The 15,423-nt window shown below is 44.4% G+C and overlaps 1 protein-coding gene across 1 annotated transcript in view; it reads left to right on the forward strand.

The window, feature by feature from the left end:
- SGCD (sarcoglycan delta) overlaps positions 1–15,423 on the forward strand; it is a 770,090-nt gene that overhangs the window by 280,043 nt on the left and 474,624 nt on the right. Inside the window, exons 2-3 of the mRNA XM_036014319.1 lie at positions 6,836–6,957; positions 14,264–14,352. The gene's annotated coding sequence lies outside the window, so the exon portion shown is untranslated. The remainder of the gene's footprint in view (positions 1–6,835; positions 6,958–14,263; positions 14,353–15,423) is intronic.

Raw genomic sequence — 15,423 nt, forward strand, 5'->3', positions numbered from 1 at the left:
TCTGACATTACTACCCAAGGAGCAGCGTGGTGACATGGTTGTGAGTGGGGACTCTAGAGCCAAACGCTGTGGATTCAAATCCCAGTCCTGCTGCTTTGGGCAAGCTGCTTGTTTGCCCAGCGGTGGAGATTGTAATAGAGCCTTCTTAATAAGTTAGTTGGGGGGACAAAATAAGTCAGTACATACAAATGGGGCTTAGATTTAACTCCTATTACTGATTTTTTTTTTCTGTTCACTGACATCCTTAAGGTTTTATTATACTTCTTCCTTTGCACTTAAAATAACCATAATTTCTACTTCAGCTTATATATATTAAGTTTCTCCTCAAATAACTCCCCAATGTCATACCCTAAAATATTAAGAAAATATTTTTCACTCACCTATGTGTTTTCCTTCCTCTCCTTACAACACACTTTGTGTGGCTCTTGCCAGGGGTTCTGGGAGACGGCACAGCGCTGGGCTGGGTATTCGCATTAGCATAATGAAGTTCAGAAAACATGGAGCAGTTTCTGGTTCTCCTATTTCCTCTCGGAAATGAGCTTTTTCATGTACATTGGCAATTTTGTTCTTCAAATAAGTGCTTTTGCCCCCATATCCAAGATAACTTTTCGAATTAATATAATGATTTGTTCCATTCTAAGGGGTAATTGTCTGTAATGTTTTATTTTTAGAGTAATATCCAGTAATTTTCAGAAGCCGGAGCTTGTCATAAAATCATTGAAATATAAGTAATATTATAACTGCTCCAGGAGAGTCGCTCAGTTGGTTCCAGCCCTGCTGGAGAAGTGAGTTTATCACCCAGGTTGCTAGCTTACGTACAATTGTGAGGATAAGTATGTTGAGAATGTCTGAGGCTTGGGATGGGGAGGGAATAATGAGAGAAAATATTTGCATGAAAAAACCCACTAAAAAATATGGTTCCAGCAAATAGGATGTATTCCCACTATTAAAGGAAGGAAAAAAATTACTTAACATCCTGGAACTTATCTGGGCCAGTGACCCCAACCTTCTCATGAGTGAGCAAAATGGTTCCGTGTCGTTGACAATCCTCATCAAGTCTGTTTTCCTCTCTCTCTCTTTAGATTTTATTCATTTATTTTTGTGGACACCTGGAGATGAGGTGCAGCTGTAGCTGGGATGGAAAGGAAGGGATGGGGGGAGAGAGAGAAGGAGAGAAACACTGATGCGCAAGAGGAATACCAGTTGTTTGCCTCTCGCACATCCCCAACCAGGGGCCTGGCCTGCAACCAAATTGAGCCTGCTTCCATTTGGTTTGCCGGGCGACGCCTGACCCACTGAGCCACACCATTCGGGGCTGTTTTCATTTCTGTTTTTGAGGGTATATGGGGTAAAACTCGTACTTTCCATTTCTAATATGCTTAAGGTCCTTGAAGCCAGAAGCAGCATGGCACTTCACCATAATGAAAAGGCGGCCACTATGGCCAGTGCCCCTGGCACAGGTAGAAGTGTAGGATGCAAGATGAGACCGGTAAAGCAGGGGCCAGGACTCAGAAAATCTAAACCATGGTCAGGATTTGGGAGTTTAAAATTCTAAGGGAAATGTGAAACTGTTGAACAGTTTAGGCTGAGGGGTGGAAATGGTTTATTTGTAGAAGTTCATTCCTGCTGTAGAGTACAAAACAGGTTGGGGTCAGCCAGCGATGAATTGATTGGGACCGGTGGGAAGGCTATGCGGTGATCCGGCAATGGAAGATGTGCTCGTCAGGGCTGGGCGAGGGGAGAGCGGCCCGCAGTGCGCAGTCGAAGGAGAACTGTCACTCACGTGAGGGCGTTGCAGGTACGGGTTTGGTGTCAGGGTTGCTTGCTTCTTGGTAAGACATGTTTTTGTTCATGTGGAAGGACTTGGGGAAAAGGGCAACCGCAGCTGATCCTTCGGAGTGTATATTGTGTGCACACCCGTGCGTGTGCACATGTGTTGGCCAGGTGAAGTGTGGAGTTCGGCCTCAAGTTTAATAAGGTAAAATGGGATGCTACAGGCGGAATTTTCGTTAAAGGTGGAATTTTCTTTAGGCTTTCTTATGTGATTGTGAATGAGTTCCAGGATTTTTCCATTTGTTTTCCTTTCTAATCAACCATTTTCTCCTCTTAGAAAATTTTCAACTCAGAACTTTCAGTAAGTGAGATGTAAAATGAAGCTAGACAGTTCTGGATTTTTACCAGGCGGTTCATGTAAGTTCGTAAGCATCACTTGGTGCCAGATGGCTAAGAACAATTATCGGGCCGTTCTTTCAACGTTAATGTTTTCAGAGAACTTTATGATAAGTGACTAATTTAGCTTCACATTTGTCTGGTAGGAAGGGTGAGGGAAAGATAATAGCCGGCCATCTAAGGCACATTTATGTAATTCATAGGGCTCTGTGGATTCTTAATCAACATTAAATAGAAACTTAGCTTGTGCTGTGTGGGAAGCAGACGGTTTGGCTGGGCATCAGAAAACCTGCATTTCCCAGGACTGTACACCTAGACTTAAGGCATCATTCTTGTGGTTTTGTTTGGGTTTGTTTGTTTGTTTTGAAAATGGAAAAGCAGCGTGCTAGACCTGTCGTAGACAGTCTTTCAACAACCACAGCTGTTCTGCTTCTTTCGTAAGAACGAGAATCTGAGGCCAGGGGAGTCTGCAGAGCGGGGTTTGGTTCAAAGGTCTGAATGACTCCGGTCTTCGAGGTTAAAGGACAGCTCCCCTCTCCTGGTGCAGGTGACGGGGCCGTCCCTTTCTCCAGCCAGGCACTCTGCTGGCCTGCAGTGTGTATCTGTGGTGCTTTATAAACCCTCTGTAATCTACCTCTTAATGGGGCTAAATATGTTTCTAATTTAATCTTTCTGGCCTATAATGTGATTTCAATGAAAGCTTATTTCCAATGCAATGGCTTCACAATTACAGTGGATTCTCAGTTTATGTGCATTTAATTTATGTAAATTCAGCGGTACGTGCATGGCAAATAAAGAGGGAACTATTTAAATGGCGAAGGGGAGTCTGTGCCTGCATTCCATACAGTGAGCTCATGCCCCAGAGTAAGAGAAGAGGCTTCTCTTCTGCGTGTGCCAGCCCTTCAGACCTCTTACGGGGTGAGGACTGGGTCCAACTGAGGGATAGTCTACTGTTTAGAAACACTTTTTACACTATGAGGCTCATCTGATGAGTCTTCCCCCTTTTTTTTCTTTTGTGCTATTCCCTAGCAGTTCCATTGTTTGGTGTCCAGACTAAGAATAAGGAAGCAAGCTTATTATTATTATCTCAAAGGGTTGTGACAGCATTGTTTCGGTAATGTCACCTGGGAGAAGATGGAGCTGATATTTTACACACCAAGACCCAACACAATGGCAGCAGAGCCGCAGCCACGGTCTCTGCTGCCCAGGAAGCAGCCGCTCCAGGGATCGGCACGATCTTCTCTGCGGCTCTGGGAGAAACGTGTCCTCTCCTGTCTGGGCGCTTGCGCTCTGCTTGGCTGAGGCTGAGCCGGGCTAGTCTTCACAGTTACATTCTCAGAAGACTGAATTCGGCCTTGGAGCTCAGACCGAGGCATTTCCAAGCTTCAGAACTACGTTTAATCAGAAGCAGAGCCCAGGAGAGAGTCTGGGGTGGTTCTCAGCATGGTCGGGGAGTGCCAGCAAGCTCCATGGTCAGTTCTGAGTTTGACTCGTGACTCGCTTTCTAGTTTTGTGATTTCAAGCAAATTACTTATGTCTCCCAACTGCCAGGTCCTCCTGTGCAAGTGGATGTAATATACACACTGTAAAGCATCGCTGGTCGTGTGGATGCCGTGTTAGGTATGTGAGGCATGACCTGTACACGTGGTCTGTGTGGTGCACCTGTAACCACAGGGCACCTCGAAACGTACATCCTTATGGCAGCGTTTCTCCAACTCCTGGTAGGACCCAACACTGTTGGCACTGTTTGATGTAACTCGTAGTCCACCTGTCCCCTCTGGCACACTTTCAAAATCTTAGTCAAGATCCATTTTAGAGTTCCTAATCCCTTGATGCCCCTCTCCTACCTTCCCCGCCCTACCCTTTCTGGCTGCGCCTCTCTCGGGAGTGTGTGTGTGTATATTTGTGGGTCGGTGCCTGTGGGTTTGATACTCGGGAATCATTTTCAGAGCAGCCCAATCATTAGAGAGGTATGTGCCCACTCTCTGCCATCAGGGCAGCCACTGACTGAAACCTCTTGCAAAAATGACATACTCCCTGGTGCACTCCAGGCCACCCAACAGGCAAAGGCACTACCCTCCTGTGTGATTAGCACTCTGCTCATGCAGGCACCGGGATTTGAGACATACGTTGTTCTTTCTTGACCTTATCCCTTTGGACAATATTTCTAGTATATACTTTCTCAGTTTATTTTGCCATTTAAAACTGCATTCATCCCATTCCCGTTTCCAAAGATTTCAAAACAAGCCAGTTTGTGAAGCTGTGTCCTCTGAATGCAGCACCCTTTGTACCCTGCCATTCCTGTGGCATCTCGTTAATGCACAGTGTATTTGTGGGTTGGTGAATACTTTTCATTTCTTTGCTGAAGGAGGAAAATAAACCAGGATCATCAATTCAGAAGAGCTGTGCATGGGGAACACATTAAAAAAACAAGCATGTCTCCCAAGAAAACCAAGAATTACAGAATTTTTTTCTCTAGATGGAACAGAAATTAGGTTATTTATACCAGAACACCCTATATCACCAGTCAGCTGAGTCCACAACTTCGTTGGCATTTGTCACATCCTCTCATGTCTGGGCAGTGGTTAGGAAATTGCACAGGACAAAGAGGTGCTGGAATGAAAGCTTCATGCAGGTGCAAATAAAGTCCTTAATATTCCCTGCCATGTTTTTTCTCTTTAACAGATTCGTGGCAAATATGTGCTCAATAAACACGTGTTAGCAAATGCATTCTGAGCAAGTCCTTTGGTGACTTTGTGGATTGTAGGTTGTCCCTGAGGCATGTTAACTTGTCATTAGGTTGTACCATAACTAAAGCTGAAAGGTAGGTGACATATTTTTATGTTGCTACCGCCACCTTAGACTGTTTATGAGTTGGGAAAACAGAAAGAGGAGTTCAGAGAGACTGGAGAGCTGCATTCTCAAAGGAGCACACTTTCTTGGACAACTCCGCACACCATCGCCCTGAATTACAGCATTGTTTGCTTTCCAAGTTGTGTTTCTTGGCTTTGGAATGCAGGAATAATTGTAGACCGTGGCCTGACAATTATAATGTGAGGACCAAAATCATCCTCAAATTGCCGGGCACCAGCAAGAGGACAAGCCTTAGTGTCTCGTGTTACAAAGTTCTGCCATCTGCCTTCTGCCAGAACGTGGGGGCAGCTGGGGTAATGGTGCTTGTCTGAGCCCGGAGATGCTCCAGAGAAAGTCGCCCGAAGTCACTGAGCGCTGTCATGCCATGGGCATGCGGAGCCCATGTCAGGCGGAGCAGACTCAGACTCTGGCAGGGCGTGAGATGCAGGTAGGTAAAATCATGTAATGCCCTGAAGAATGTAAGCCTGCAGCAAGATAAATAAAAAATTAAGAGCAGCAAATGTTTGTTGAGTACTTACGGTATGCATTGGAGTGAAAGATTTCACTGTGTTGCCTCATTTCGCTTTCATGAGCATCCTGAAGGGATGGGTACTTCTGTCGTCTCACTTTTGTAGAGAAACCTGGTGCTTAGAGAGGCGGTGTCTGGGTCAGGGTTTCGCAGTGGTGGAACCAGGTGCGAATACTGGGATTTATCCCCAAGCCTTCTTCTGCAACACTGCCTCCTGTTTCCTAACCCTTGTTCGGTTGCTCAAAACAAGGGAGCCTGTGCCACTGAGCAGGTCTCATTGGAACACAGATTTGAAACAGCAAGGAAAAAGAACACCCCGGGTGAAGGGAACTGCTAGTGCTCCAGCCTCTGGCAGAGTTAGAGGCACGTTAGAGGAACAGCTGGGTCAGTGTGGCTGGGGAGGAGCAGGTGAGGGGACAGCAGTGGGAGGCGAAGACCGTGGACCAGAGCTGCGTTGCTATGGGCCTGTGGGGCCGTTACAGTGACTGGGCTTTGATTCTGAGTGACATGGAAGGTTTTGAGGGTCTGGTTGAGAATGCCAGCCATGACTTGAGCATGCCTGTGGCGTAGCCATACAGGTCTATAATGGCGTGATGTAGCAGTAACGGAGGAGGTAAGAGTGACCAGCTGCTGGATGTAGTCTGATGGAAGTGCCACCAGGGTTTGCTGGTGTCGCGGAGTATGTGTGGTGTGCGTGAGACAGAGGGATGACTGGAAGGTTTGGGGCTGGCCCACAGGGCGAACAGATTGCCCTTGACCGAGAAGGAATAAACCTGGAAGACTAACCGAAGCAGCCAAGACAGAGTGGCCAGTGACAGAAGGCAAGTGTGGTGCCTTAGAAGCCCAGTAAAGGAAGTGTTTCGAGACGGAGAAGTGATGCATTGTCCCCTCGCCTCATTTTATCATAGGCCATAGCGTTAAGTGCCGTGTTTGTGTTCACTGAAGACTTACCTGAAATACGCCACAGGGAATGGGTCATCATGGGGACATCGCTTTTCCTCTCCCATCTTTGGTTTCCCTGTAAGTTAAACAAGCAAGTTGGCTAGTTGTGTCCTAGAAAACCTCCCAGGCTTGATATGCTATGTTTTTTTCCTGATTGTGTATGATTCCTTGATTCTCAATGAGACAGAATCCATTCAGGTATCACGCATTTTTATGCCAATCAGATTTGATGTATCTTCTGTTTAGTCTCTTCAAACCAATTCGTCTTGCATTGAATATCACAGTTATAATTTAGTTTATGTTTTTCTTTATTAATGTTGTCTTTGTCCTGTGATTTTGTAGACGTGGAAGAGACCTCCACCCTCTGGTACGAGGAAAGCTGGCGGTGGCCTGGGCAGAGAATCTCAACCCCAATGTTGCCCTGAATTCTGTCTCTAAGATTCAAGACGATCCAGATTGCTAAGGTATGGACTTGTGATTATGGTATCCTGTTTGTTTAAGGCAAATACATTTAAAGACATTTGTCATTTTCACAGACTTTCCTCCTCCTCCTCCCCTTTTCTTTTCCTCCTTTCTTTCTCCCTCTCTCCCCTTAAGCAATGACATATTTTGTGCTTTCGCTACCAGCTTGTGGGCTGTGGTGGGATGAAGGCACAGTGGGAGCCACTGCAGGCTGCGTTGTCTCAATTACAAAGAGCTGGCCAGAGGGCAGGAAGAAAAAGCAAGGGGAGAGGTGTGCGCGCGCGCGTGTCCCTGATCCGAAGGAAAGAGAAATCAAGGTCGGTGCCTGTGTGGTGAGACTTCAGGACCAGATACAAGTAAAGAAGTGGTGCTGTGTAAAACATGACTCATTGCCATGTTCAATGTCTACAGGAAACTTTGGCTCAGCTTTGTATTGTGTCTTAAGGCCTTTTGGGGAGCTGCCTTTATATTTCTTTTGGATGTGTTACCATGCTGGCAGGCTTGAAGTTGGAATCAAGAGGTCCCACTTTTTTCTGGTTGCAATAAGTGTGTGTGTGTGCACACACACACGCGCATATGTATAATTAATGTCTATACATACATAATTTGAATAGCAGCTGATTATTCTCTCACTCATGTGTGCTTGGAAGGAAGGGGTGGGGGCAGGCTCATTCCCAGACTTGTTAGAATATAGTTTCCTGGGCTCTACCATATGGAATGCATGCATTGGACTTCATACATTGCTGGTTAAAAGCACCAGGGTGATGTGGTTTAACAGCCTGGGACCACATGGCATGTCCAAGAGAAACTGTATAATGTCAATTTCATTGATAAATCCCTTGCTATCATTTTAATTTCCTTTAAAGAAAAACTCCTTCGTGACCCAAAGGCTTCTGGGAACAGGGAGGTGCTGGGTGGGCCTCCTTCTCGTGGCACCCAGGCCTCCCTTGTGTCATGACTTGTGCAAGGCTGAAGCCCAGCACTGATGAAAGTCAAGTTAGTTCTAGCACAGGCCCACTTCAGTTTTCTGTCTCGGGTTCTCACTGCTGGGATGCATGTGGTGTGTACTTCCAGCTGATCATAAATAGACCTCCCTTTAAGGATGAAGCACATATGCATGCTTTCTAATTTTTGTAAAATCCTCCAAAGTCCTTGCAGAATTATTGAGCTCTGGTATTCACATTGCTCACAGTACCTCTGAAAGGGTGCTAAGAGGCTCGTGAAAAATGCGAGAGTGGTATTTGAAACATATTCTTCTCTCCTCTTTATTCAGGGGAGTATTTTTCTGTAAAGATGATAAATTATTTTCTCCCTTTGAATCATAGTGCATCTGTAAAGCAGTTTAAGTATAAATGCTATTTATGAATTCATCTTCCATTAACATGCTTCCAAAGGCTAAATAGATAATTTAACAATCAGAGAGAAGAAAACATACGGGGTACCCTTCTGAGTCCTTGCACAGGTATAAACATTGTACATAATAGATGTCTGGTTGCTGTGCGGCTCTCTGCCCACATCCTTGATCTTTTGGAAAGGAAAGCTGAAAAGCTCTTCTCTGCTCATCCTGAAAACCTAGAGAAGCTCAGGGGTTTGGGTTGGGGTTTTGATGACGGAGTTATTTGCTTTGAGAGTGTTGATCTTTAATTCAGAACGCCGGCGTGCTGTCAGGAATATTCACCCAGATGCGAACTGCTTAAAACATAAATTCAGCAGAGAAAGTTTTAAAGAACTTGGCCATAAAAACGTTCCTGGTTTAGAGACCAGTCAGCCCATTAGGGGAAAATAAAGCTCCCTCCGGTTGCTGACAGAGGGCAAGGGCATGTTCCTAAGAGGGCTGGGCTCAGCCGTAGTGCACAGGGATACGGGCGCGTCTCTGCTCACAGGCCAACACCGCATCTCCAGGAAGGGAGAGGAGATGAGGCGGTGTCGGTGCATCAATCCACCGCGATGCTCCCTGGCTCCCGTGCTGCGCTGCTGCGAGCAGATATTTCAGATGTCTCTTCGAGTGAAGACAGTTTAAATTGGTGGCTGTGGCTCAGACTTTAGAAAAAGCAAACAAGCTTCTCCATGGACATTAGAGGAGCCATTTAATTTGTCAAAGCCAGTGCTGCTCGAAGGGTGGCTCATAAACCAGCAGCATCAGCAGCGTAACCGGGGAAGACACCAGCGTTCGGGCTGCGTGTCACTACCAAACCCAATAGGCAATGACAGTGATTGAATCTTTTATGGGCACTTTATTCAGATGGCCGGTGATATGAGAAGATGGTGGGTTCATACCCTAACAGACCATCTTCCCTTCTTTCCTGGCCAGGTTTTTTATAAGGGGCGGGGGATAAACAAGGTACCGTGAGGGCTTTGAGATTCAGAAGCTGCAACGTTCCTGTCCTGGGCAGTTAGGTGTTCCCAGGGGAGGGTGGTCATCTGCACTCCCTGGACACAAAGACCTGGATGCCTCCACTTGTCCCCAGGTGCTAATCTCTAGCAGTGCCCCTAGCAGGAGGTCGACTGTTTTCCCAGGAATCAGGATGGGCCTTATCTGTAGTTTCTGAAACAAACCTTTAACATACACATTACTTGCTAGACTTATAACTTTTACCTTAAGCTAAAATTTTCCAAGTCTTGAGTCCCCTGTCAGCAGCACTAAGCTGGTTAGGCATGCAGATTCTCAGGCCCTGCCCCAGGCTGAGGGAATCCGGACCTCTGGGAGGTGCAGGAGTCTGTTTTGAAAGCAGCTGTCCAGATAATTCCTGTGCCTTACTGAAATTCGAGCACCTCCGTGAAATCTGTCCCCTGATCTCTGATAAAGAAGGGTGGTTTTTTTCAAAAAAACCTCATGTCTAAAAACCAGGAAGCTTTAAGAATACTGATGATTGATACATTTAAGTGTGGGTGAGGCTTCTTCTAGTGGACGTGTAAAGCACAAACCATAGAGGAAAAAAGTAAAGTGAACTTCATGAAAATTAAAAGCATCTAGTTATCAAGAAATAAGATATTAAATGGCCAATAAACATAAGCAGTGGTGTTTAATGTAATTGTCATTAGGGATATTCAAATTAAAAGCACAAAGTGATACCACTGTACATCTATAAGAGTGACTAAAATTTAAAGGACCAAAATACCAAAAGTTAAGGGGACATGGAGCACCTGGAACCCTCAGACAATACTGGTAGGAGTGTAAAAGGCTCTGACTGGTTCAAAAAATGACCTGGCACCTTCCTATAAAGTCATACAATGGTCTGTGCGAGAATCCAGTAACCCCAGTCCTAGGTATCTGTCCACGAGGACTGAAAATGTTCATTTGTCCACAGTATTTATAGTAGTTTTTATAAATACCCAATGCCGAAAACAGCTCAGATGTCCAAGTCAGGAAAATGGATGAACACTGATCCTTTCATAAAATGGAGCACTAGTCAGCAATAAAAATTTTTTTTTTGAGAAACATAACATGGATGAATCTGAAAGACAGTGTGATGAATAAAATAAGCCAAACACCAAGAAAAGAAAATTTAAGATTTGTATCCATTTGCAGGATGGGGATGGTTCTCATGACTGCTTGATATACTTGAAGTGAGGTTTACGTAAAGCCATGCTTATAAAGTGCTAGCATGTGCTGGTCCTCTGTAATCCCTGTATAAATATTACGCTGCTATTTTTGGTTTTAGAGATCACATGAGTGCCGGTGCTCCCAGCAAGAGAAGAACACGATACCCTGTTCTGTGCAGCCTCTCCGAGTCACTGTGTGTCCGTGCATTCCCTTCAGCTGCAAGGGAAAGGCTGTTGTGTGCTTTAAAAAAAAAAAAGTGTATCCATTTAATTACGAGAATTTGGAAACTCTGAAAGGAGTTGACCCTGTGGCCAAAAAAATAAAAAATAAAAATGCATTTAATTAATATGTTGGAAATTGTGTTGAGGAAAAACTATCATTAAATGTAGATGTTACGTTTTATCTGACCAGGGTTATTGAAAGGGAGCTGGAAACCATTTCGCACATTTCACGGATACCAACAAGGTTAATTGTCTTGGGAAGGAACGGGGAAGAGCCGAATTCCTTTATACACTTCTCCAGTTTGCGATGCTGTCTGTCGTATTAATTTCATGAGACTTGGGCATACGTTTGTATCTTAGCTGTGCTTTTTCAAGTCTGTTTCCAGAGTAAAATTTAAAAACCAGAGATATGGCAAATATGTGCATGCTAACAGTGCTTTTTCTGTAAAGTCTAAATTAGTCTATTGACCAACCTGCTCTATAAGTAGAGAATCTCTACATACCCGCAAACACCGTTATGAAAAGGAAGCTGCTTTCGAGAATAATTTTTGCCATTGCTTCTGGCTGTCACCAGTAAGTGTGAGAAGGTGGACGGCTGGGGATAAGCACCCTTCGGGTGCTGTCAGAGGGGTGTGCACGTGTGTACGCAGATGTGTATTTCCTGCTCCCGGATCTTGCTCGTCAGGCAGGCCTTGTGCGGGCTTTATGCACGTGCCAGTGTTGTGTGGACCGCCTCCGTGCTTGTCTCTTTCCTCCGGACGTGGAAATGATGGTTTTTACATTTCCTGTGCCTCTCAGCCCGTCAGCAGAACTGTGGCTAACTTATCAAGTCTCATGACAGTCCTCCTTCTACGGTTTTCTTCAGCCTTCGCTGAGCTTCCTCTGAAATTCATCATGCATTGAAATTTCATCTCAGATAATAAATATCTAAGTGTCAAACATGAAAACATCAGCAGAAAACATCATCTCCTTTTCACTCTCTTGTGAAAGGAGAAGCATCTTGCTGGGCAAACGGGAGGGTAGCTTTCCACAGCGGGCTTGTTTGTGTCTTTATTCAGCCAACACACGCTGAGCGCCTGCCCTGAGCCGGGGGGGGGGGGGGGGGGGGGGGGGGGGGGGGCCGGGTTTGGGCCAGGCCCGCTGCCTGACATCTGCATGACCCCTCGTGACTCGTGCGTTTCAATTCCCTGGTATGCAAAATGGGAGTTTGGATCAGGTAAGCCTGAGAATATCTTAGATTTTGCCAAAATACCAGGTTTTATTTAAAATACCAGGTCTAGTTAATTTTTAATAAACTAGACACTAATGGCAATGCAACAACTCTCTCTAGGCATGTGCGACCCTTGTCTGTGTCAGTTCAAATACAGAGTATGAAGGTCCAAACAGATGGAACTGATGAAATGATAAAACTTCTGTGTGACTTCCTGTTCAGTTTTATACCTACTCTGTTGCCGTGGGATGGTAGAATATCATTCATTCAGAAAGTGTCCTTTGGGAGATAGTCTCATTTTCCCCTCTATGTATTCTAGAGGTCTTCTTTTTGTTTCTTTCTATCTAAAAGAGTGACTCTTCCAAGGCTATCTCATTTTACAGGTGGGGAAACTGAGGAAGAGAAAGGTTAAGTAACTTTCTTAAAACCACCTTGGTGGAATGAGAAACCCCGGTTTTGAGATTGGGCCCTTAAAATGCATGTAAAGGGCCCAACTCCCTTCGCAGGAGTTTCTGTCCTGTGCTAAAGCATACCTACTGGAGGATACCTGCCTGAATGTCCTCTGATTCTGCTTCTGAATGTGGTAGCAACTCTTTTGTCTTTATATTTTGTTTCGCATTCAAATAGCTGCCATTTCAGGAATAGACTCCTTCCCACAGCAAGGGAAGGGAATGTGTGTGGAGCGCTGTGTTTATGGTGTCAGGTTTCAGCACCTGCCGTTTCACCCAGCACCTTTGAAGCTGACACAGTCAACTTGTGTTGTGTTCAACATCTTGTGTACATTTAGCTCTGATGTGCCAGATTAAAACACACACACACACACACACACACACAGCCTGTCATTGCCACTGCCGGTGATGATGACAAAATGGCCAGTCTAACTTTTCCTGAAATTTGATGTGTGTTGTTTTTTGTAACTAGACAAGTATAACGTAGGTTGAAAATCTATCCACTGAGAATTTACATCTACAAGTGATGTAAGACTTTCTCTTCACCTTGCTTATGTGTCTCCTTTGCTGCGAAACACACCTGCACTTTCCCACTCTGTGTGTGTGTGTGTGTGTGTGTGTGTGTAACACTCTCAAATGTTCACACCAGCATTTTCCTCTATTGTCCTGGACTGCAGAGTTGATCTATGCCTGTACCCTATATTTTGGGAAGTTTTGTGAGCATTAAATGGGAATGTGCATTAAATGTGAAAACACTTTGAAAACTCTAACCCCTCCTTGCCTAAAGAATTGTCCAAACACGCCCTGGCTGGCGTAGCTCAGTGGATTGAGCTCGGGCTGGGAACTAAAGTGTCCCAGGTTCGATTCCCAGCCAGGGTACATTCCTGGGTTGCAGGCCATAACCCCCAGCAACCATACATTGATTACATTGATGTTTCTCTCTCTCTCTCTCTTTCTCTTTCCCCCTCCCTTCCCTCCCTAAAAATGGATGAATAAAATCCTTAAAAAAAAAAAAAAAGAATTGTTCAAACACCCTACTCTACAATAGACAGTACTTCAGTGTGTCAGCAACCTATAAGACAAATAACACAAACAAGTTAACCAAATGTTATAAACCTTGACAGTGAAAGTGGGGCAGACACATAATGGTAAATGCAGAGTTAAGAGAAAGAGAGCTGAAAAAATGGTAGAGGCATGAATGTCTTTAAGACAATGGAAAGATGTGATTCCGTCCCACCCCTCACAAGGGTAAGGACACAAGACAAAGGCAGAGATGTATTACTTTATCGTTACAAAAATAACTGTGGAAGAGTAAAGTCGGCAAAGAAAGGAGTAAGCTAAATCCTTATTCAGAGAAAGAGTTCATAAATATTACCATGAAAAGGTAAATTATGAGAGTAATATAAGTCTAAAAAGGAGAATTAGTGTGATTACCTCTAGAGAATTAAACACAGAGGCAATTAAATGTGATTGGTTGCCTCTGGGAAGCCCAGGTGGGGAGTGAGGAAGTGGACAATATTATCTTATTCTTTCGCTCTGCACTTGCAATCTTGGGAGGAAAACATTTAAAAGAACGGATCTGCCCTGACTTCCAGCTCAGTGCCTGCTGGCCCTGAAAGACTCACTTCGTCAAAGTATAATGTTCAAAAAGTATAAACATGACTGTCCTTCAAACACATGAGGAGTGTATGTCAAAGGTTTTACCCAACTCATTAATGAATGAGAATAACAGGAAGAGAGAAAAGCCAAATCAAAGAACTTGTAAAGGAACAGAATATCTGTAGACCACCATGAAAGGTGTTTGCCAGTGAATTTGACTTAGAGACAAAACCAAGTAGTCCTATGGAGAAACCAAATTGTAACTTTGAGGTGATCTTTCTACAGGCCTTACGTCTTAGCAAGTACCTTCTCCAAGTCAACTCTGATGAAATAGAAAGGAGTGAAGTCCAACACTGGTGAATTCTCCTGGAGGGGTAAGTGACCCTTCAGTGGGCTCGTCCGTCAATGTGCAGGTCTGTCTTTGGGCACCTTTCACTCTCTCGACTGCCAAGTTTTGGATAACTTTTATTTCCAGAAAAAAAAAAAGTTCACATACTATCTCATGGAAGTTTCCCATATCCTGCCAACAGGATTTTCTCCCTTGTCCGTGTTCCCATAGCATACATCTATTACAGCAGTAACTGCAGTTTTCGATGATTTCATTGTTAAGCGCTCTCTTTAAATCATTAATTGCTTGCCGTACTTCCCCACTAGAAAGTGAGCTTTCCGTGCACAGGCCTGTTACATAGTAAATTCTCAAGGTATTTGTCGAATTAATGATTTAACTTTCGAAAGTTATTGGTGGCTTTTATAATGCAGAGGCAGGACATTAGAGATGAAAACGAGGGTAGAGAAAGATCAGTAAGAGGATAACTACAAGGGAAAAACTTAAATCTACAAAATCTGTTGATGTGGCAGTTTGTAAGTTATCCAATAAATAGCCGGGTGAAATTCTACTGTTTGTTAACGCTGCGGCATTCAGATGTTAAAGGAAGTAGAATTCACATAGAAGTAAGGCCAGGTTGAATGACTTATCGAAGCTTCGTCTCTCAGATCTTTTGTGAATTTTTCCTCTTGATGCCAAACACACTTCTGAATGAAACAAAAGGGACGATTTCAGGGAGCAAATGCCCTCCTGTTTATTTCACACCTGGGGCTCGGAAATGGTGCCTCTTGCGTTTTATCAAAACCCGTAGTCATCAACTCCCTTTTCCTGCTGCTAGGAGGGCCCTCTCCCACTCACAGACCGTACGCAAACTCAGTGCCCGGAAACTGGGATGGCTTTTGATTTGGCTTCTTTAGAAGAATGCTTAGCATTCTTCTGTCCAGCTTTAAAAGTCCAAAAAGTTCTGACCAATCAGGAGAAGTTTAGTAGTCCCGACAGCTGTTTTGACATCTGTGTTTTTATCTGCGTATGTCTCTCCCCCACCACCCACCAAAATCAAAGGTCTTTATTTGAAGCAGTGTAAAATAGACTCCTGTTGATACAACGGGAACATGGTCTT

Source organism: Phyllostomus discolor, chromosome 13 (genome assembly GCF_004126475.2).
Source record: "Phyllostomus discolor isolate MPI-MPIP mPhyDis1 chromosome 13, mPhyDis1.pri.v3, whole genome shotgun sequence".
Classification (NCBI taxonomy): domain Eukaryota; kingdom Metazoa; phylum Chordata; class Mammalia; order Chiroptera; family Phyllostomidae; genus Phyllostomus; species Phyllostomus discolor.